Source organism: Talpa occidentalis, unplaced genomic scaffold (assembly GCF_014898055.3).
Source record: "Talpa occidentalis isolate TD23 unplaced genomic scaffold, MPIMG_talOcc4v2.1 talOcc4.12, whole genome shotgun sequence".
Lineage (NCBI taxonomy): Eukaryota > Metazoa > Chordata > Mammalia > Eulipotyphla > Talpidae > Talpa > Talpa occidentalis.
In genome coordinates this window covers 35,086,797-35,110,937 of record NW_023601212.1, presented here as the reverse complement: position 1 = coordinate 35,110,937, position 24,141 = coordinate 35,086,797, and the positions used below count along the sequence as shown (strand labels likewise).

The window sequence follows — 24,141 nt, the reverse complement described above, 5'->3', positions numbered from 1 at the left end:
TCTAATTTTTATTCTTTGGGGTTCAAGGGCATCTATGTCAATATACCACTTAACGCACGCTGAGTAATGAGACAGTTCAGTATCTACACACAGGAAATAATAGTCTTTAGAAAAAAAAAAAAACTCCAAAAACATTAGTTCACTTACCAAAAAATAAAATTATTTGAGGAAACAATTCGCTATAAGTGAAGACCCTCAGAATCAAACCCATAAATATTACACTTTCTAGAATTCTCAACTATAAATATATAATTACATTTCAGTGGGTTTAAAGTCATATATATGATGCTATTAACATGATGACAAGGAAGTGAGTGATTCTGGACAGGAATATTTCAAAAAGTATTTCTGGGAAGAAAATAAAGATGTGAAATTAGAAAGACATAAATTACATAAATAGCAGGCCATCCTGGAAATAGAATCAGTTTATTGGCAGGAATTACCGAGAAGATAAGAGATAATAACAAAGCTACATCTGTTTTTTTTTTGTTTTTTTTTTTTTTTTGGTTTGGAACATTATACTTTAGAGATCTTGTAACAAATAAGGTGATCACTTGAAACTCACGTCATTTAAGTAACCATTAAATGAATCATTAAAAAATTCACTTAAATTACAGCTGAGTGTTAGTCAGCATAATAAGCCAGAAAAGAAAATAAAACTGAATGACTAAGCAACAGAAATGCTGTTTCTGTTAGGAAACACTTGTTACTAAAAGCACAAAATATGTTGTATTTTAGTTCAGTCTTTAAAAACTAGTTATTACAGTTTCTCTCTCCAATTTCAAAACAGCATAAAAAAAAAACTAAAATTTCTGCCACATTACTTCAATGTGATTTCTTATAAATAATTTGAATCAGAATATGATTTGATAGAAACATTCTTAAAGTGTCAGAATGATGTGCTGAATATCGTCAAAGACGATATTTGTAATTTGCTTGTTTTGTAAATATGATGTCATTATTCTAAGGAACAGATCATAGTTTCATTTGTTACTTCTGAGATGTGAATTTGATGGAAATAATTGTCTTTTATCATTCTCATTATATATTATCCTCATATAGGAATCATAATTAAATGTTCATTTAGACAAGACTATCAATCTCCAGGAATTTCATCTATCTTGTTCATGTTCTTGATTTGATAATAAATTCTATTGTGACCTATATGTGATCATATATTGACAGTTTTAGTGTGTCTATGGTATGTGGCCACAATAAGGTATGGGAGGTAAGGAAGTTTCCATCCTGCCCAGGACCAAAAACAATACTGTTAAGAAAAAAAAGTGATGTGTTATATCAAACTTCTAAAAGTATTATTCAATACAGTGACCTTACATATAGGAGATTGTCCTTAAGATTGCAAGGCATTTTCTTTCCTGAATAAAATACAGACTTTAAATTTTAATCTTTAAAAGTTTGACATTATTCATGAATACTCACCCATTCCAGATAATTAAGGGAACAATGAACACAACAATGAACAGAGGAGTCTGATTCACAAATGACAAAGACAAACTTCTAGAAGTTTGTTCCTGACATTCCGTAACACTGGCTTTAGTGATACCTTTGGGGACTTCACTATAATGGCATGAAAATCAAGGCATGAATAAACAAACGTGACTACAACAAACTAAAAAGCTTCTGCACAATTTAAGAAACTGTCTAAAAAGAAAGGACACCCTACTGAATGGGAGGAAATATTTGCCCATCATACACCTGACAAGGGTAGCTATCCAACATCTATAATAAACTCCTACAACTCATTAAAAGAAAACAAAGAATCCAATAAAAAAATGGACAGAAGATATAAACACTTGTGCAAAGAAGACATACAGACCAACAGGCACATGAAAAAAATTCTCATTTATACTCATGATGAGTGAAATGCAAATCAAAACCACAATGTGATACTATCTCACACCTGTGAGCATCGCCCGCCTCAAAAAGGCCAGAAACAACAAGCATCGGTGAGGATGTGGAGAAAAGGAACACTTGTTCATTTTTGGTGGGAATATACACTAGTTCAGACTCTATGAAAAACAGTATGAAAATTTCTTGAAACAAGATATAACATATGAGGGCCTCCCTGGTGCTGCAAGGAGTTAATGAGCAAAGCGCTATGAAGCTATCCACAGCCAGCGCCACACAAGTTCAATCGCTGCCTGGCCAGGGAGCTACCAACATGGTGCAGCAGACCTCTCCTGTCTTGCCCACTGCTCCCCTCAGCAGTATATTTCAGTCAGTCTGCCTGTTCTGTTCCCGGTGAATCCTCTCACCACCCACCCACACCTCTGGCCTGTACCCCAGTTCCTGTAAGCATAAATGAACATTTTTTTAAAAAGATATAGCATATGATCCACCCCCCGCCATAGTTATATATCCACAAAAAGAATACAAAACCACTAATTAAAACAGATATATGTATTCATGTGTTCACTATAGCACTATTTATAATAGCCAAGTTATATAAACAACCTAAGTGCCCAACAAAAGATAAATGAATAAAGAAGATATGGTGTATATACTCAATGACTCAATGATCCAGCTATAAAGTGACCATGTGGATAGAATTAGAGGGGATTATGCTAAGTAAAGTAAGTCAAAGGAAGAAGGACAAATGCTATATGATTTCACTGATAGTGGACTATAAAGTGACAAAGCAAAGGAACAGCAAATTAAAACTAAAACAAACTTTAAAAAAAAAAAAAAAAGATTTATTTATTTATTTATACAAGCCCTGGGTACAGTCAGAAGCACGGGAGGGTAAGAAAATTCACCAGAACCAGAGAGGGGAACAGAACAGGCAGACTGATGAAATACACTGCTGAGGGGAGCAGCGAGTGCGGCAGGAGAGGTCTGCAGTGTCATGTGGGACCCTCACAGGCAGCAAGAGATCGAACTGGTGCTGCAGAGGCTGCGGGCAGCTTTGCAGCCCAGTGCTCAACCGCTGCGCCACCAGGGGAGGCCCTAAAACAAACTCTTGAAAGCTAATTTCAGAATTGGGGTCCCCAGAAGGGAGAGTTAATGCAGGGTGCAAAAAAAGGTGGAAGGGTTCCAGTGAACTATATAGTTATCACAGACAATTTGGTGAAGGTATGGTGTTGTAATATATTGGATTGTCAGAAAAGTCATGATGTATTTTTTCTTTGAAAAACATAAAGAAAATGTGTCATGACTTTTCTGACAACCCACTAAATCTAAAGAGTTGTGAACCTATACATTTAAATCATGTATAGTATTGTAAATCAAGTAATCTCAAAAAGCATAGTTTTTATAATTACTGAGGTAACATTTGTTTGATAAATAGAAGTTTGTTTCTGGGGCTTTTGTTAATAGTATTCATGTGAAATGATGAATGACAGCGTGAAAAATATTATCCCTGATTTAAATAGCCAGGATAGGTTTCTGGAAACCAGCAGGACATTCCTATAGGAGTCAGGAGTGAATGTGTTCTATACCCCCGAGCAGAGGTCTCAATCGTACTCAATTTTAATATAAGCAGCTGGTATTCAACATTCAAAGTGAGTCAAGCGCCTCACCTAAAAGAGATAGATCAGTGGAAGATTCGAAACCAGTCTCAAAACACCTGACAAATCTCTCAGCAGCGGAACCTCTGGGGCCCATAGGTTTTTGTTAAGATTACTAAAGGAGCTCAGCTCCACTTACAAACCTCGGAAGGGAGTATTAGGATGACTCTCCCACGAGAACCCTCTGTACATGCTCCCCTTGGTCCTTGACAACATGCAGAGATATAACTAACAAAGCACAGATCAGTGTTCAGTTCAACAGACAGAAGCCCAGATTGAAAACCAAATTGTGGTGGAATACCTGGGAGTCCAATCAGCAGTCAAATGTATTCTGAAAACTGCCTGTGATGAGAAGTAGGCTAGGGAAGCAAACATTTGTAGGCACAAGAGACGCTGAGAAACACACGGAGAATCCCTAATACATTAAAGAACATCCTAGTGACACATTTTAGACAAGGACATAAGAAAAAAAAAGCAAAACGAATACTGCATGCCCTGCTGGGAATGTAAGCTAGTAGGCACGGCAAATTTATATTTACATACAGGAAGCAAAAAAGCATTATATCATAGGGTACTCATGCATAAATAAATAATATCAGTATTTCTCAGTGTTTCCATAAATGAGGTGGAAGAGCATTTTTGATAATGTCACTAAAATGATCTCCAATAAATAAATACCCTTGAATGTTTCCAGTGAACTCTATGGAATTTGATCATTGCATGAAGTACTTCATAATTTTACCACAATTCACAGAGCATTTATTGGTTTCTCTCCAATTTTTAGACTGCTGTGCTCAGTCTGAGAACACATAGACTGTGTTCATAGCCTTCTTTCTTCAAAGTAACTCACCAAATACTCCCACTCAATTTTATCTTCCTTTCGTCTTAATGTTTTAATTTGCACCCTTCATCCTTTGACTTTAATTATTGTGTGTTTTTCCATATAATGTCCATATTTGTATCTGTTTCCTACCAGTTAGTATACATTTTTTTTGTTTGGTATGGAAACAGCAGCAAATAAATCTGCCAGAATTTAGCAGGAAATAAAATGATTAAAGTATATTTGGTTAAATGCAAATTTGTGAGAGGTATGCAAAGCTTGTCTTGTCTTGGAAAATAAAGACAGGAGCTAGCTAATTTAACAAAGAAATGGTCTAGTAGAATCACTACTAGGCACAGACCCTGTAGCTTCACCATCATTAATTGTTCCCTTTTCTGCCTCTGGAAACTGATGTGTCACTTTGCAGACCCTTCAAAAAACTAGACTCTACATCATACGTCATTCCTGCTTATGCACACCGTTTTTATTTTAGTATCTGGATAGATTAGTCTATTAGTGGAACTGTGATCATATCATTAGATTCCAGCTACAAAAAAGTTTGGGAAAATGTTTACCTTTATCTTTTTGTATGTCTGTTTCTAGAATATGAAACTACCCAATGTGGTGAAAATAAATTACTCAAACATACGAAGGGGAGTCAGCTGCAGAAAAGACCATCTGTATCATTCCAAACTTTTCTTAAAAGAGCACTAGAATTCTAAAGTAGTGGTTGAATATCTTATGATGTATTACACTAAGAACAGCAAATACACAATGTCTCTGAATAATGCATTATCTTGTGGACTTTAAGCATTCATGATTTTCTCCTTACTATCACTTCACCAAATTATCTTACGTATATTGTAGTTGATGGGTCCTATCTGTGCAAGAGTATCTCTTTACCTTCTTTACATCCTTACTCATACCTTACCTCCTTTTATAATATCTAATTTAACAACCTATTTAGAATTGCTACTGATAATTCATACTTTTGATCTTCTACAGCCTACTTTCCTTTCTCTTTCCTATTAGCTCTTATCACTTCTACTAAACCACATCATTTCCTTATTTAGTGTTTCCATTATTTATTATCCCATGTCACTCCTGCAGTAATATAAATCCCAAGAAAACAAAAATATTTGTTTTGTTAAAGTGATATATTTGATGGGTCTACAGCACCTGCCACATAGAGGGTGCTCAACATATGTTTGTTACACTATCTCAGGAAAAAAAAAAGATGAAATTAAAGCACATGGAGCTATTAATTCATCTAGAAAAAAGGCCTGTTTTGGGAGGGAGGGGGTAGTGCAGGATCTCATGTGACTGAGTGAAAATAAATTATGTGTGAAGTAACTCTGACTGATTGAAAGGTGGAGACAGAGCAACTTATCAATTACACAATTTTAAAGCAACCACTTGTTTATGAAGACACTGATAAACAGACATGAGAAAGGTCAGCATAGATAAAAATATGGCTGAATTAAAATTATATTAAAATTAACAGGTGGTATTGAAAATATGCTTCTTAAAAGGTGTACAAATATAGGAATCAGATTAAAGTTCCTGAGACTTGTTGGGTTTTGGTGAGAGCTGCCTGGGACTTTCAATCTGAACAGTGGCCTTCCCCTCCCTGCAGAAGCAAGTCTTCCAGGAAGTCAATGAACTGGGACCTTCCTTCTCTGCATTGCTCTTTCCCAAGCCTTACCAAAAGTTTCATAACCTTTTCCTTACTGGCAACTGAATTGTATCCCTTACATTATTGTAATCTGAATTTTCTACTCCCCACCCCAATGAATTCATGTTGTATATGGCTTGAGTTGTCAGTGAAACTTGTCTTCTTTGGTTGAAGTTAGCAATTTAGATATCTGATCCTGATATAACAGTTTCATAGAGGGCCTCCCTGGCAGCACAAGGGGTTAAGCACAGCAGTGCAAAGCTGTCCGCAGGCTCTGCAGCATGAGTTCTATCCCTCACCTGCCAGGGAGTTACCTACATGGTGCAGTAGACCTCTCCTGTCTCACCCACTGCTCCCTTCAGCAGTGTGTTTCAGTCTGTCTGCCTGTTCTGTTCCCCACTCTGTCTCTGATGAATTCTCTCACCTCCTGCACCTCTGTATATATAAATAAATAAATCTTTAAAAAAAAAAAGCAGTTTCATAGAAATATATAAACAGAATTACATATATAGTTATATACCCATATATATCTATAACAGTTTCATACTGAAACCTAAAAGGTGAAGTGTGAAAGAAAAGAAGATTAAAGACTGACTTCACTAGAAGATGACCAGTGAGAGGTGAGATTATGATCAAATATCCATGATTATGGAAAAAAAAATACATAGAAATCAAGAAAACTGATAGAAATGTGCAGTATCACGTGAGAAATCCTATTAAATATATCTTTATTAAACTTCCAGAAATTCAATTCTTAGATTGCTTCAATGAATATAAGCATTCAAATAAATGTTAGCAGCTCTTCTACATAAATAATGACTATTATTCGTCATCATTGACATCTTAATTTTTATTAAAATTGCATTTTCAAATTTGTAAAGATATTTCCCTTTAAATGTCTTGCTGACACTACAAAATCAACGTCAACAAAATAGTTGCCATTTTAATAGTATCCATTCAATCATTAACACAAAAATGCCAGAAAATCTGGAGCCAACATTTTCTTTATTTTTTTTAGATTTATTTATTTATGCATACAAGGCTGAGGTACAGGCCAGAGATGTGGGGGTTTGAGAGGATTCACCAGACACAGAGTGGGGAACAGAACAGGCAGACTGACTGAAATACACTGCTGAGGGGAGCAGCGGGAGAGACAAGAGAGGTCTGCTGTGCCATGTGGGTTGTTCCCTGGCCAGCCAGGGATCGAACTTTTGCTGCAGAGGCTAGGGATTGCTTCATAGGTTACATCCTAACCCCTTGCGCCACCAGAGAGGCCCTGGAGCCAATAATTTCATTCCAACCTTCTATTTCAATTTTTAGGTAAGCTGATATCTTTCTATGTTTTATAAATGAAGACAAGAATCCTGATATCCCTTGCCACAATTATAATAGTTCAGTATTCAATTATTTATACCTTCAATAGTTTTATTAACAAATAAACAAATATTTGTGTAATTTGCATCATTGATTAGTTTGATTAACAACAACAACAAAAAACAGAGTACCTACTTGACTGAGTAGAGTGATCCAGACACCTTACTTGCCATCGTGGTTTTCAAAACTGGACAAATAAGAACTTTTCCTTTATGTTCTATTTGGAGAGACAGAAGTAAGTAAGGCAAAAAACAATGATATGATTTTAGTTCACGATATTAAGAAACATAATGTGTGTATGAGAGTGAATGCATATGTAGTGGTTGGTATTACTGAAAATTATTCCAATTTTCTGAAATTACTAAATGTTTCAAAACATAGTAATTTTTTACCCCTATGGGATCTCTTTTTGATGCCAAGCATGACTATCAATAGAAAAGTCCTTATCTGGAGGCCAAAAAACCTGAATATGAATAAACTCACTTTTAGTTAATGACTGGTCCATCATTGTTTTAAAAAGGGCTGTATTCTTAATGGAATCATGAAAATTTGAGCAATGAATTAGAATGCAGGGACAGAATGCCATAAGAAATATTATTTTTTTTAGGTAACTGCCTCTGTGAAAAAGGTATTATTTCAGTGCATTAATATAATCTATTATTAACTACTGAGAGAATATAGGCTAGTTTCTTTATCTCTGCATGTGAAATATATCTGCCCCTTGCATAGTGATTCAAATGGTGAGTAATATATTCTTCTTACTTCAACATAATATGCCTGCTCTTCAGAATGGATTTTTAAGCCCACTTATTTTGTTTTGTACCCTGAGTTTAAAACTGTAGTTTGGGAATTCATGCATTAGTGTTGTCTAATTTTAATCTACAATTTAAAGTTCTTGTTCTGACTGTTCATCAGTGTTACAAGTCCTCACCATCCATCAATTAACTGTTGAGATGATACAGTCCCTGCACCAAATGGTCTTTTCGCATAGCTGCATAGCTTAGCTAACAGTGTGGTATAGGAGAATTCAGGGAAACTATATGCATCCTTGCCAGGAGTTTAAAAAATGTAGATAAATTATTCCATAGACAGACAAAATAACCTCAATTCTGAAGTCATTTTTCTAGGGTGTGTTTTGCTTTAGTTTTATTTTTTCCTTTGTTTTGTTTCTAGAGGAAGAGAGTGAGGATAGGTAACAAACAAGAGAGTGTGCCCAATGGACTATGATGCAAGACTAAGGGTGTTTTGGTGGCTGTGGTAGTGTAAAATACCTAAAGAGGTATTGTTAGAGGAAAAGGATGTCCTGAGCAAACTCCATACAGGTTTTGTGGACTCCACACCCACTCCATCAAGACACCGGGAACTACAAATCCCATAATCACCATCGGGAGGGTTGTTAGGACCTGAGGGTGGAGTTAAGCAGCCATGTTTTTTAGTTTGTGTATATAACCAGCCATATGGGGGTCACTCTCTTGGCCTCATGGCATGTGGCTTTTTGCCAGCACTCATTGGGTCATTGGGACTCCAGGTCAGTGGAACACATAGGATGCATTCACAAATTTATCTCCCTCTTTTTCTCCCTGAGTTATTCATTTCTTCATTACCCTTTCCCTCATAAATAAATCTTTTATTAAGCTTTTGTGCATGCCTGCAGTTTACCATTAATTAGTCCCTTTTAAGTGTGCAGGTGCGGACTCACAGTCATGCAACTTGTTTCATACCGGGGTTGCCCTGTAATAGTATGAACCTATTCCCCTGAGTCAAATACAATGTTGTCAACAAATGTTACCTAACAAAAAGAAAAAAAGTGGCCAACTTAAGACCATAAAATTACCTTGGCCCTAAAATAAAAGTGACTTGATTAAAAATACTATTGTAAAACAGGATTTTAACAAGCATAGTATACTAATACTTTATGGATGTTCACTGAAATCATAGGAGGCATGTGTTTATATTCATCCTAGAGGTTTCATCCAAGAAAAAGTCATCCATGAGAACTTAAAGACAATTGAAAATCACCCATTCTTGAAGTAGTCACTTAAATCAATTTATGTCAACTATAATTCAAGAGAGCATCTCAAGGAAGGAAGGAGTAGGCTGAATAAACCTCATATGTCTCAATCAATCAATAACACATTGTTTGATCAGGAAAAAATGTTCTTTATATATAATCATACTTTTAGTTGTAAGAAATATGTGAAAGCATAGCAAAGAAAAGCCACAGGTATAGTTCCTTTTTTTTGAGAAAACATATTTAAAATGTAGTGTACAGTATGATTAAGCAGTTAAATGTAATAGAGTGTAAGTTTTTGCTCCCATAAAATAATTTTTCTTTACTTGTATTGATTTACTAACACCTTATTGAGTGGAATGCAAGCTTTGTGGGGAGATTTTGGTAGTTTTATTGATTCCTTGGAAGTTGAGAGGATGGGAAACATAGAAATGGTTTTGATTTTTTTTTCATTAAAAAGTCAGTTGTGATCAAGCTTAAATGTCAGAGGTAATCTTTGCTTATAAAGTATGCCCCTTTAAAAATGTTTTCCCAATAAAGTCAGGAAGCACTAGCTTAATATTTTAAGTTTCACTAATGGAAAGGAAAAGAGATGATGGTCTCTTTCTGTTCTGAGCTGGTGAGATCAAAACTACAAAGAAGCATTCAAATCTGAGTAACAAACTTTAAGGAAGATGGGTAAATTGCAAATGGGGAGGCTCAACAGCAGGAACATGAGAATTTATGTGTTTTTATTGTTGCTATATTATTTTTGTCTGACTAGTGTCTATGCATTTGGAAGACTGTTGTAGAAGAGGGATTGGATTTCAGAGTATAATCTATAGGAAAACTGATATTGAATCAACAGAAGAAAGAACATTCTCAGCTCCTGGGAAGACTGACTGAAAACAAAGACTGATAAAAATGTTTATAAGAGATACACTAAAGCTGGACACATCTCAGCTACAAAGGTATTCACAGAAAGTGCTAGGAGAAATACACCTGTGATCACCATCTACAATGTATGAACATTCAGCTGAACCAGAGACTCTACAATGTCATTAGAGCATCTGCATGTTTATGATAAGTATTTCTGAGAGGAAATGACTAATCATTATTTAAAAAAATAAATAGCCTGTTTTTATAACAGCTTATATATCTTTCATAAGAGAATTATTTTATTCTTGAAAGAAATTTGTACAAAAAAACAAAAATAGAGAAAAGACCTATTCCAATTTTAGCATTTTAATATTAGCATCTTAACCTACTTGTGTAGGTTAGACATTTTCCATTTTATGACTGAATTTCTTTTGTTATCATAACCATTCTATAAATACAGCATTTTGAAAATTTTTTTCCAAATTACTACATTTAATTATTTAAATGATTTTATTATAAATAATATGTATTAATTTCTCAGTCATTTCCTTATTATTTATTTGGTATAAATCAGAAGCTTAGTATAAGTAATACTGAGATAAAAACATTAATGCATTATTTTTGTAGAATAGCTTGCTGGGAATTGTTTTACCAAGTCCCTTGGCATGGGAAGTTTTTAGCTGATTGTATGTAGTGACAAACTACTTTCTAAGTGTTCTGCACCTATTTATTCAATCGTCACTTTGATGCTAATTTCTAAAACTCATTGTGTACCTTTCTGATATGATATTCCGTGATACCTATGATCCTATATTATGCTTAAGTTTTCCTATTTGCCATCAGCACAGGTTTCTCACATCCTCAGCTTATTTCCACATCTTTCCTACTTCCAAGGGTTTAAGTATTTCCCATGGTTCCCATCTAAAAACCATCTTACCCCTCATCACTATAGTCTCCTTTCTTGTGAAATGATTGCAGATATAACCAATTCTCAGGATAGATTTTTGTGGACTGATGATGAAAATGATGACAAAATAAATGAGTAATAATAATTCCTAATTGGAGGTTTGTTTATGGTAGACAGTATGCTAAAACTATACAAATTAGCTCGTTAATTTCCATCACAATCCTTTATACCACAAATCCATTTTGTAGAGAACACTGAAGCTCAACAGTAATTCCCCTAACACTTCTTATAAATGCTAAACTTAGGATTTGAAGTCACTCTTTTATCTCACAGCTATGTTTTTAACTATATATATATATATATATATATGATATTCAAAACAGACATGGAAATCTTAACAGTTATTTTGATCAGCCACCCATTACGTACTTTTATTACACTTATAATTCATTTTAGTAAAATGTCCTCTTGCACTTGATCTGAAATAGCATTGGTTCTAAGGAAATGCTGTTTTCATTAGTAAGTTCCTATCCAAAGCCACAGTCTTTTTTCTCTGTTGCTTAAATTCTACAATTTTTCTCATTTTGCAGCTTCTACTTCTAATTCAGTTACCCTGGCTACTCCAAAGTATATGAGTCTAATTTCCACTTGAATTCTACAGTCCTTTCCTCCAACTATAAATAGCATTTCTGACTCATCTGTCCTTTCAAGCAATCTGGAATATCATGTTGTCTTAATGGAAGTTGAGACTACAAGTTTCTTTTTTGCTCAGTATCCATCCTCTATAATTTGCATTTGTTTAACTTACATAAAAACAATCACTGGACTTTCACATTCAAGCCATATTGACTCAAAATTACATAACTACAAATGTGTACCAATAAAGAAATACTGCACTTTCCAACAGATTTAAATTATAAGATGTGATAAGTTAAGCACAAGAAACAGATAAACTTAAAATTATAAAAATTAAATTAAGTAATAAAGATATTTACCTGATTAGTGAGCAGTTATTCCATTGCTCAAATATAGTAGAATTTCTAAGATGTGTCTCACTGGTTGATGTGTTGGAGAGACTTGAAGAGAGATCCTGGAAATAAAATGAATGCATCAGATTCCATTCTCTTCCCCTTCTCCCCCAGTCTTTCTCTCTTCCTTGACATAAAAGCAGATAAATATGAAAGTAACTGTTTTAGAGTATGACACGATGAACAGTACAAGATAGCAATGAGAAGGAAAACTCAGATAAGATAATGATGAAATGAGTAGGGAAAGGCCAAAGGTCAGGTAAGTTGAAGCAGCTCTAAGTGGCAAGGAAAGTTATTGGAGAGGACAGAGCTATATATGCAGGGAAGGGGACAGAAATCCATATGTGGAATACAGTGAGTCCTTTACTAAGACATTCTTTAGATTGAAGAAAAGTGATACCAAATAGAACTTAGGATCTACAAGAAGAAATAAAAGAGCTTCAGAAATTACTTGTTTTAACTGTGGCTTATTCTAGTAATTTTTAATAAACAGAAACATTTTCAGAGGAACGATGAACTTCTAGGTGGTTATTACTACCTATAGAAAGAAAAATATATGTGAACAAATTCCTAAGGAGAAGTTTGGATAAATGGTAGAAAGCTTTTCTAAAGTCACTGTATTTGTGAAAATAAAAGCGAGATACGTAAAAGGCATAATGTCATTTATGTAAAATAAAAAAAATTATGCTTCAAATTAGAGCATTAAGAAAAATGAAACATCATGCCACAGACTGATAGAGGGGGAAAAAAACTTATCAATGTAGATCTGAAACTAGAATTTAAAAGTGACTCCTAACTCAATAGTAAGAAGCAACCCAAATAAAAACTTCAAAGCAAGTCTAAAGAAGAAGACTAAGACATGGCCAGGAAACATAGGAGAAATTTGGACCTCCCCAGTGGCACAGCGGTTGAGCACTGGGTTGCAAAGCTGCCCGCAGCCTCTGCAGCACTGGTTAGATTCCCAGCTGCTCCCCGGCCCCCTAAGGAGGGTCCCACATGGCGCACAGACCTCTCCTGCCGCCCGCTGCTCCCCTCAGTGTACTTCAGTCCTTCTGCCTGCTCTGCTCCCCTCTCTGGCTCTGGTGAGTTCTCTCACCCTCCCGCGCTTCTGACTGTACCCAGTGCTTGTATGAATAAATAAATGAATTTAAAAAAAAAGAAAGAAAGAAACATAGGAGAAATTTTTCAAAATTATTAGTCATTGGGGAATTTTGAAAAATGCATGATCAGATACTACTGCACTCCTAAGTTGATTTCTTAAATTCAATTAATTTCTATATTCAAACAACAAAGAAAAGTGATAGTTCCAAGAAATGATGAAAACTCAGAATAAATAGAATTCTAAATACATGAGTAGTGGGAACATGAATGTGTATGGCCACCTTGACTTAAATGCCCATTTACCCATATGATCCATCAATGTCAATTGTGGACACTGATTCAAGAGAAATGAAAATATGTGTCCATAAAATGAATCATGCAAAAATGCTTATGGCAGTTTTATTCCTAAGCATCAAGGATTGGAAACAACCAAACTGTCCATCAACAGGTTAATGGCTACACGTGTTGTGATAAATATATATAATGGACTATTAATAAGCAGTTAAAAAGAACTAGACAGAAATACAGGCAACAACATGACTGAATCTCAAAAGCATTGTGTTGACCAAAAACAGCCAGAGGCAAATGATTATCTACTGCACAATCAAGTTAGATCAAGTTTAGTACTCATACCATACCCATGCGATTAAAATTTATCAGAATTAGATAAATAATTCTTGAGGTCATATTTCAGATGTAGTCATATGCCCCTCATATTTTCACATGTAATTGCAACTTGTTACATTCAGGGGAATTTTCAATTTAGGCATGTGTAATTTGAACAGAGTAAAGACAAACTTGAACATGCCCAAAATAAACTGAGTGCCTAGAAGTTTATGCCTGATAAAGGCCTGATAGTGTCAGCCTATTCCGAAGAAGTGGCCACTTCCAAAATATTTCCCTTCTAAAACATGTAGATACTTGATAAATGTTTGTTGAAGAAAATAGGGGAAGAAACAGAAGTCTTAAGTTTGTGGCACATTGTGTCTTCAGACAATTTGAAGGAATGAAAACCTAGAGATTTAAAATCATGAATTTTAATTGATCATGTAAAATTTTAAATTATCATGTAAAATTTCAATAAAAGATAAAAATGGAATATACATTGTTCCTAACCTTGAGCATAGTGACTTATACACACTGTATATGAGTTTTGCCAATAAGACTGTAGACTATGTGATTGTTGTTGAACTTCTGGTCAAAACTCAAATGAGGTGAATTTTGCCTGTAAAGGTTTATTTGCTAAGAACCAACTCAACAGTTATGAGAGAATCAAATAATAGACATCAGTACGTATAATTCATATATTAACCATTTCTTTTGGGGCTCTATATTGCTGAGACTTAAGTCAATGTGGTTTTAATCAATGGTTTGTTGTTTGAATGGTTGCTAATACTACAGACACTCTTACTGAGGACTGTACAAACATGAAGGTAAGGTATCTAATTTGAGGTTTTAACTGTGTGAAGCATTATAAACATTCATTTGACAACCAGATTGTATAAGGATATTGGCTGTGATGGGACTCACTGCTTTAAATTTTTTTAGTAGTAAAACTTACTAAACCCCTATTCCATTCAATAGGCACAGGTTATAAGAAAATTGTCATTGATATTCGTGCGGGAATGTGGTTCTTCATTGTATTTGGCCTTTTGTATTGCACTCTTCATATTAAATTAAATGTGCCTAAAAAAAAAAAAACATACTTTTCATCTACTGTGAAATCAATCATTACTTAATGTAATGCCCACATTTAAAACATCTCAAGGAGATTCTATCATTCATTTAGGCTGTTGCGTATTTAACCCCGAATCAAATTTTTGCAAAATTTTTTGCAGATTATGTTAATATTAGTACTTTTTATTCTTCTGTAAATGTTTGAATTGTACCTATAATGTAAAAACCACAGTTTACTGTATTATTCATAAAGATGGTAGTGGCCTGAGCACCAAAAAACTGCATTAAGGACATGCTATTAGTAATGGGGTCATAAACATAGTGATGAGTATCCACAAAGGACCCACACAACTCAACAAAGAGAAAACAAGTAACCCAGTCGAAAAGTGTGCAGAAGAGCTAAATAGGTACTTCTGCAAAAAAAAGATATACAAATGGCCAACAGGCACATGGAAAACTGTTCAATATCAATTAATGTCAGGAAATTCCCACCAAAACAACAATAAGATACCATCTCAATCCTGTAAGAATGGTCTATGTACAAAAATACCAGAAACAAGTGCTGGAGAGGATGTAGAGAAAAAGGAGCCCTCTTAAATTGTTGGTGGTAATGTAGACTGGTCCAGCCCCTTTGGAAAACAGTATGGGGATTCCTCAGAAGATTAAAATTTGATCTGCCATATGACCCAGTAATTCTACTCCTAGGTATTTGCCCAAATAATGCAAAAAGACTAATTTGAAGGGAAACCTGCACCTCCATATTCACTGCAACACTATTTACAACAGGCAAGTGATGGAAACAACCTAAGTATACCTAAAATAGGAATGGTGAATCAAAAAGGTGCAGTATAGGGCCTCCCCTGTTGGTGCAGGTGGTTGAGCACCATGCTGTGAAGCTGTCCACAGCCTCTGCAGTGCCAGTTTGATCCCAACCAGCCAGTGAGGGTCCCACATGGCACAGCAGACCTCTCCTGTGGCACACGCTGCTTCCTTCAGCAGTGTATTTCATAGGTCTGCCTGTCTGTTCCCCCTCTGTCTCTGGTGAATTATCTCACCCTCCCGTGCATCTGGCCTGTACCTTGGTTCTTGTATAAATAAATAAATCTTTAAAAAAGAAAAAAGAAAACAAAACCTGGAGCTTGGGAAAAAATAAAAAGGGCCTCCCCTGGTGGCGCAGCAGTTGAGCGCTGGGCTGCGAAGCTGACCACAGCCTCTGCAGCACCGGTTTGATCCCTGGCCACAGGAGAGGGTCCCACATAGCGCAACAGACCTCTCAGTCTGCCTGTTCTGTTCCCCGCTCTGGTTCTGGTGAATTCTCTCACCCTCACGTGCTTCTGACTGTACCCAGTGCTTGTATAAATAAATAAATAAATAAATAAATCTTTAAAAAAAAGGTGTGGTATATATATATGTGTGTGGTATATATATATACACAATGGAATACTACTCAGCTATCAAAAAAATAAGCTCATAAAATTTGCAACAATAATACCTGAAACAGGAAAGGGTATTTAGTGAAATAAGTCAGAAGAGAAATATACATAACGGATGTCATTACTTATAAGTGGAATATAGAGAAACCAAATAAATGGTCAGATAAAGCCAAATTGAAAAACTAATCCTTGAAAGCTGACTAGAAAGGAGCAATTCCAAGGCGGGGGAGGGAGTAATGACAATGGGGAAGGCAGCGCAGTGGACTATGGTGATGAACTATTAAGTGATTTAATGGTGGATACACTAAATCTACATTACCTCAATTGAAAAAAAAATTTTAAAAAGTCAGTGCTGGATAATTATTGAGAAATAGATTAATGAGGAAAAATAAATGGAACATATATTATTTTATAACGTGTATTCATATTGCTGAATATTATTGCAGAAAAAATTCTACTTAAATTTTGTGCAGGTAATTGAATGGGTACTGTATATAATAGTATATAGTTTTCTTCCTATAAATTTTAACCTAAAGTGAGTTTATTTTGTTTTTCTTGGTCCTTGGAGAACTCTTCAATGCCTATGCAAATTGCTTTTACATTAATTCCTGGGAATTCACCTCCAAATCCCAGGGCTTTGCAGGAAAAAATCATAAATGATAATCATTTCTGCTCCAGATTTTTTTATTCATGGTATTGTTAAGTACAACAGCCCACAGGCTGAAAGGCAATTGAGGTTATTTTTCTGCTTCTTCTGTATAATGGAAAGCTGATATTGACTAGATTAAGTGTCTGGCTTTCAATTTTAATGTTCTAATGTTTCATCTCTGATCCATATACATGCTCATTATAAATAATACTACATGCTCATCAAATCTTGAGAAATTTTGTACATTAAATTTCTGAATTATTGATGTTTTCTCCATAAGTAATTGTATGAAACCTGTGGACTTGCTAAACCTGAATTTACTTTGCTGTCAACTAAAAATTTCCTACTGTTTCTTTTAGAAGTAGGCATTTTACGTGTCAAATTAAAATATGCATTATCATTCAAAAATGTAGAAAATCTAGACAAACATCAAGAATTCTCCTACAGAGGCAGAAATGATACCAATTAAACCTCCATTGAGATAAAACCTTGGAGACTTAGCCTGTCTCCAAAAGCCAAATGGGAGCAGAAAAATTTATGAGGAAATCTTCATATTTACACTAGATAAATGCATTGGGGTCTCCCTTCTCAATCTAGTTTTTAACTATTCCAAGTCCATATTTGGAATATTTTCTACTAATATAATCAGTTGTCCATCTACTATTATAATTAAGGGAAACGTCAACCTTGACATCCCCATGTTTTAAACTTTAGGATGTTGAGGAGAATTTAAATACTAACCACTAGCAAAGGTTTAATATTAAGTCATAGCTCCTACTCTCTGGCTGTCTTTTTTTATTAGCATGGGAAGAAATACATCACTGTAGTTAGTCTGTGTTGTAAACCTCTTTCTACTGTTCTGTCCAGGCTGTTTACTTTCTTTGACAGTGTTTTTCTCTAGTGTCCTTGAATGAGTAAAAATTGACATGGAAAGACTGAGACCTTCCAAGAACAGAACAGGAAATAAGCAATAAATTCTCCCTAAGTCCGTGTTCAATGAATTCTAGGATTCTTACTATTGATGGGAATGTAAAGTGCAGCAGCCGCTATGCAAACCAGTATGGAGATTCCTCCAAAACATGAACAGATAAACTCCATATGATACATTAAGTGCCATTATCCACTTTCTGGGTATTTCCCAAAAAATTGCAACACAAATTCAAAGAGATATATGCATCCCCATTTTTGTAGTATTATTTATAATTGAAAAGAACTGGAGACAACCTAAGCGCCCAGCCACAGATATGTGTGTATGTATGTGTGTGTACCGTTAGCATTTTTTATCCAAAGAAAACATGGTATATATAATAGAATACTACTCAGCTATGAAAAGGTGGAATCCCTCCATGTGCAACAACGTGGATGGCCTTAGTGAGTATTGTTCAATGAAATAAGCCAGAGAAAACCAAATATCATCTGATTTCACACATATTTGGTATATGGAGAATACAAACAGATGAACTGAATACAACTAAAATAAGCTTTTGCACTTTAAGTCCAAATAATGGTTAACAGAAGGGAAGAGGGTAAACTGGAACAAAGGGGACAATGGTCTGATGAGGTATAGACTTCAGGTAGCAGTGAACTTAATGTAGTATATATACACACACACATATATATACATTGATTTTCAGTGATGATACCTTTACATATTATCATGCAATGCTACTTCAGTAAAGATAAAAAAAGGATAAGAATTTACTTTTGTGAAGAGTTGAATTGAAATATCATTTATGTGTTATACATTAGAAAAATTTTTATACAGAGTATTTGAATTTTCCCCTGACCAAATCGGCTCTCCTACATGCTGGCTGTCGAAAAGAAATACTTATGTGTAGGAAATAATGGAAAACAGAGTAAAGAGAACTTTTACCTCACCTGGTGATTTGTACACAAAGTCCAATATAGAACTCCTGGATATTGAATTTTTTTTCTTTATAAACTCTTATACTAAAGACAGCAAAAATTCCTTCATCCTTTTTCATTAATGAGTTGAAAATTCATATTTCACTTTTCCAGCAGACAGTAAACACATGGAAGTGTATGCAAGCATGGCCACAGAATATGTGCTCAAGAAAGGAGAATATATTTCCTTAATACCTGCTTAGATCTGTCCAAGTCACACTCTCCATCTTCTCAGGCTGAGGCAATAAGCCCGGGTTCTGGGTTTGAAAATTAAATATGTTGCAAGAGGAAAATCAAAGAAGACAGGTACGTGGCTCCTTAATCGCTGGGCACCTTCCTTACCTACATTTTGTCAGAATTATTGCAATAAAAGGTAGCAGTTTTGATTTGAATAGAATTCAAAAGTCATCCTTCTGTACGACCTAGTTAGTTACTTCCTATTTCAGCCTCCCTGGGTTTGGCCTTGTGAAAACTAATGCCTCAACAGATAAACATCTAATTTGCTTTAGGGTGTTCGCTGGATGAGCAAAGCAGGCAAAATATCAGCTGTTTATTTCAGGTCATTATACCAGATCTATGAGTAAGATTAAGTTCTAATCCTAGATCTGAGGCATCCAGAGGGGAGAGGAGGAATGAGAAAAGAGTTTGAGAAGAGCACAGTGGACAATAGTGAAGGAATATGGGTGACTTGGGAGTGGGAGAGTTTTGGTGACTACATCTGAGGAGAGAAAGCCTGCCCGTCACTATACTAAGAAGGATTAATACAATGGTACGTGTTTTAAAATAAGGCTAAGGCTTATATAAGGGTAAAGATAAAGAGGTTTAGGACAGGGCCATGTGGGGCAGTTGAATGGATTACAGACCTGCTGCTAATTATTTCCTTCCCAATCAATAACTGTATCCACAAATAAGAAACATTTGTGAGAGAATAATTCTGCAGTAAAAAGTGATCTCTCTCAGTTCTCCTAGCTTCCCAAACAAGTGGAATCATTTTTAGTCAGTTTGTCTATTCCTTTGCTAAATATTTATTCAGCACCTATATACAGCCTGACATATTTAATGATACCTTACACTAGCATAACCACTGCAGTGGAAATGACAACATTCCAGGAGTCAGGGATGGCTCAATTACAAGGTTAGTGCAGGAAATTCCCTTGCTGCACTTTACATATGTAAATTCATGTACTCTAGGTGTACACACATATGATTGGTTCTATTATTTTATTATTATTGCTTCTATTGTCTTTGCAGTGGAGTAAATTTTGACACTAGCAGTATCAAAAATGAGAGTCCATAAATAACATGCCCAATGTCCAATAGTAGTAACTGGTAGGCCTGTCCTCCACATGCCCCATGTTGAGTTCTTAACGATGATGCAGCACTTGGCAGAAATTCATGTTAATTTAAGTGATACGTAAGAATATTTACTTACATGGAATAAATTAACTATAATTAATATGAGAATATACAAGTAACCAAGAAAGAGAGGGAAATAAGTGGTGAAAGACAGAGAAACAAATAGTTGAATCACTTTTTTCCTCAATTAAATTAATGCCGAGTTAAAATTATTTATGTTTTAAAGGTATAAGGAAATTTTTAAAACATTATATTTTATATTTCACATCATTGTTCATTTCTGTACAATGTATGCTTTTTCTTCTCAGGTGTGGTCTCTGGGAGTGAAGGAGGAGCACAGGGGACTGAAGTGATGGTGCACGGGTGAATTGATGAAGGAAATTCTATGGGGACTACATCTGAGGGGGGAAAAAAAGCAAACATTGTTTAAAAATGAACAGTGATGTAAATATATATAAATTAAAATAAATTCCCACCACCAATTCACCAGTGCACCATCACCATAGCCCCTTGTGCTCCTCCCTCTCCTGTTTTGACTCCTCTCCTTTCCCCTCCCCTGCAGAATGTCTCTGATTTATAGCTCCACGTTTGTTTTGTTTATTTATTTATTTATTTCCTGATCCCTCATTTTGCTCCCCTATATTCCTCCTATAAGTTAATCAACTTTTAAATGTATATTCTTGCTGTTTTAGGTCCACCTTGGTAGGTCTTATTTTCATTTAATTTATATAGAATCAAAAACTCAGAGAGATTTAGACTTGAAAGTTTACTTAGGAGTCCACTCTCTTCATGCCCAGTGTTTCATTATTATATTTCTTTGAAATGAAAGTACTGTAGACTTAGGCCCACAGAAGATAAGAACGATCTTAGAGAATTTATATGAAAAGAAATTTTAGTGGATAGCTGTTTCTTGACTGTGAAATCATCATCTCATAACAAGATTCCATCTTTCAGTGATGACACAAAAACATTTTTGCTTTGCTGTAAAATCTGCTGAAATCATAAACTGGACATTTTCTTCACATAGGGGTCCTGGTTCAGGAAAACTAATTTCCTTTTATATATACAAAAATAAACAGAATGTTGATTTTACCTTCTCAATTCACACCAAGGCTTATCTTTCTGACTCAACCTATCTTAACCTATCTTAACAAAGAGCCCAAAGCACTTTCCCTCACCTTTTTCTTTTATTAACATTGTGATTTTTAGGTCCTACTGGTAATAATTTTCAAACCTGCAAATTAATTCATTTTAAGTCTAATATTGTAAGACATTTTAAAATAAATATCAACTTAAGAAGATTTTCAATTATAATTTTTAAGTGACCGATTATAACACAGAAGAGAGCACCACTTATTACAGTTAGAGATGTGTTTGGTGATTTTGAAAGATCTGTGCCTCTGGAGCAAAAACAATTGAAAATCTTTCAATGAAAATAGGAGCTAGGAGCGCGTTCCCGCATCGCCATTTTGCAGCAGGGACCCTTCTTGCTGGAGACTGTGTGAACCCAGCAGAAGGCTCACCGAGGAGCCAGAGGTAAGCTGGGAGGCTTGCCCATGCTGGGCACCTTCTAGCCTGCAGTTCCAGCCCAGAGGGGAGCAGCACTCACCACTGGGGCAGACCAGGTGTGCAGGGGAGCATGTTCCCACATCGCCATTTTGCAGCAGGGACCTTTCTTTGCTGGAGACTTGTGAACCCAGCAGAAGTTCCCCAGAGGAGCCAGTGGTGAGCTGGGAAGGTCGCCCAAGATGCCGGCCAGTACCAGCAACACATTGTCACAAGGAATACGGCAAATTAGAAAACAGGCAGTAGGGAGCAGAAAAACCACATGCAACCCAGCAACTCCTCAGCAAAAAAGCACACCGCAAAAAGAAAACCATCTACCAGATTGCAACGACAGTAACTTGGAAGAACTTCTGAGCCTTCCAGATAGAGAATTTAAAATTGCTGTGATTAAAAAACTGACAGAAGTGATAAAGGAAAACAATGATAAGGGGAAAATAATTAATGACCAGAAGAATGAAATTGAGTCCCTAAAGAGGGAAGTAAAAGAAATGCAGGAGATCAAAGAATTAATAGAGACACTAAAGAACTCTGGGAAAAGCAATGAAAGCAGAATAGATGAAATGGAAGAACGAATAAGTAATCTTGAAGACACAGAAATAAAAAGAACCAAAACAGAAAAGGAAAGAGAAGTACGAAGGAAAAAGAACGAAGAAAGACTTCGGGAACTATCTGACTCCATGAGGAAAGGAAATATAAGAGTTATAGGAATCCCAGAAGGAGAGGAGAGAGATGTAGGAACAGAGAAAATATTCATGGATATAATTGAAGAGAACTTCCCAAACGCGAAGAAGGAACTGAAAATTGATATACAAGAAGCAAGAAGAACACCAAACTTCCATGACGAAAGGAAAAATACAGAAACACATTTAGCTACAAAAGATAAAAATAGGCTCAAAGTTAAAGGATGGAAAACAATCCTACAAGCAAATGGACCAAAAAAGAAAGCAGGAACAGCTATACTCATATCAGATAAAACAGATTTCAAACTTAAAAAGATAAAAAGAGACCCCAGTGGTCATTACATTATGATCAAGGGGACAATACTTCAAGAAGAAATAACACTCATTAACATATATTCACCAAACGAAGGAGCACCAAAATATATCAGACAACTATTGGCATCTCTGAAAACAGACATCAGAGAAAACACATACGTAGTGGGAGACTTCAACACGCCACTATCAACAATGGATAGATCAACAAGACAAAAAATAAGTAAAGACACTAAAGCTCTAAATAAGGATCTAGAGTGCTTGGGATTAACAGATATATATAGAACACTAAACCCCAAAAAATCAGAGTATACATTTTTCTCAAGTGCACACGGATCATTCTCTAGGATCGATCATATATTGTGGCACAAGACAAACATCAATAGATACACCAAGATTGAAATCATACCAACCATCTTTTCTGACCATGAAGGCATCAAACTAGAAATAAACCATAAAAAGAAGGCAAGGTACTCTCCTACCTCGTGGAGATTGAAACCCACACTACTGGAAGTCCACTGGACTAACGAGGAGATAAAAGAAGAAATTAAAAAATTCTTTGAATTGAATGACAAGGAGGACACCAATTTCCTAAATGTATGGGATGCAGCAAAAGCAGTAATAAGAGGAATATATATAGCAATAGATGCTCACATCAAGAAACAAGAAAGAACTCAAAGAAACTACCTAATCTCGAAGCTCAAAGATCTAGAAAAAGAACAACAAAAAAACCCCAAAACCAGTAGAAAAAAGAAATAATAAAAACCAAAGCAGAAATAAATGAAATTGAAACTAAAAAAACAATCCAAAAGATCAATGAAACCAAGAGCTGGTTCTTTGAAAAAATAAATAAAATACATAAACCCCTAGCCAGGCTCACAAGGGCAAAAAGGGAGAAAGCACAGATAAATAGGATAATAAATGAAAGAGGAGAAATCACAACGGACACAGCAGAAATCAAAAGAATAATTAATAACTACTATGAACAGTTATATGGAAACAAGTTCAACAATCTAGAGGAGATGGACAAATTCCTACAACTCTACAATCACCCAAAGCTAGATAAAGAAGAAATAGAACACCTAAACAGACCAATTACAATTAGAGAAATTGAAATGGTAATCAAAAACCTCCCCAAAAACAAAAGCCCAGGACCTGATGGATTTACAAATGAATTCTACCAAACATTCAGAGACGAATTGGTGCCTATCCTTCACAAACTCTTCCAAAAAATTGAGAAGGAAGGTATAATACCTAACACG

At 35.4% G+C, this 24,141-nt stretch overlaps 1 long non-coding RNA gene across 1 annotated transcript in view; it reads right to left on the bottom strand.

The window, feature by feature from the left end:
- LOC119239973 (uncharacterized) overlaps window positions 1-24,141 on the bottom strand; it is a 130,813-nt gene that overhangs the window by 2,354 nt on the left and 104,318 nt on the right. The window contains exons 2-3 of the long non-coding RNA XR_005124050.2: window positions 12,168-12,262; window positions 7,532-7,613 (exon numbers count right to left, since the gene is read on the bottom strand). This is a non-coding gene — a long non-coding RNA (uncharacterized LOC119239973). The remainder of the gene's footprint in view (window positions 1-7,531; window positions 7,614-12,167; window positions 12,263-24,141) is intronic.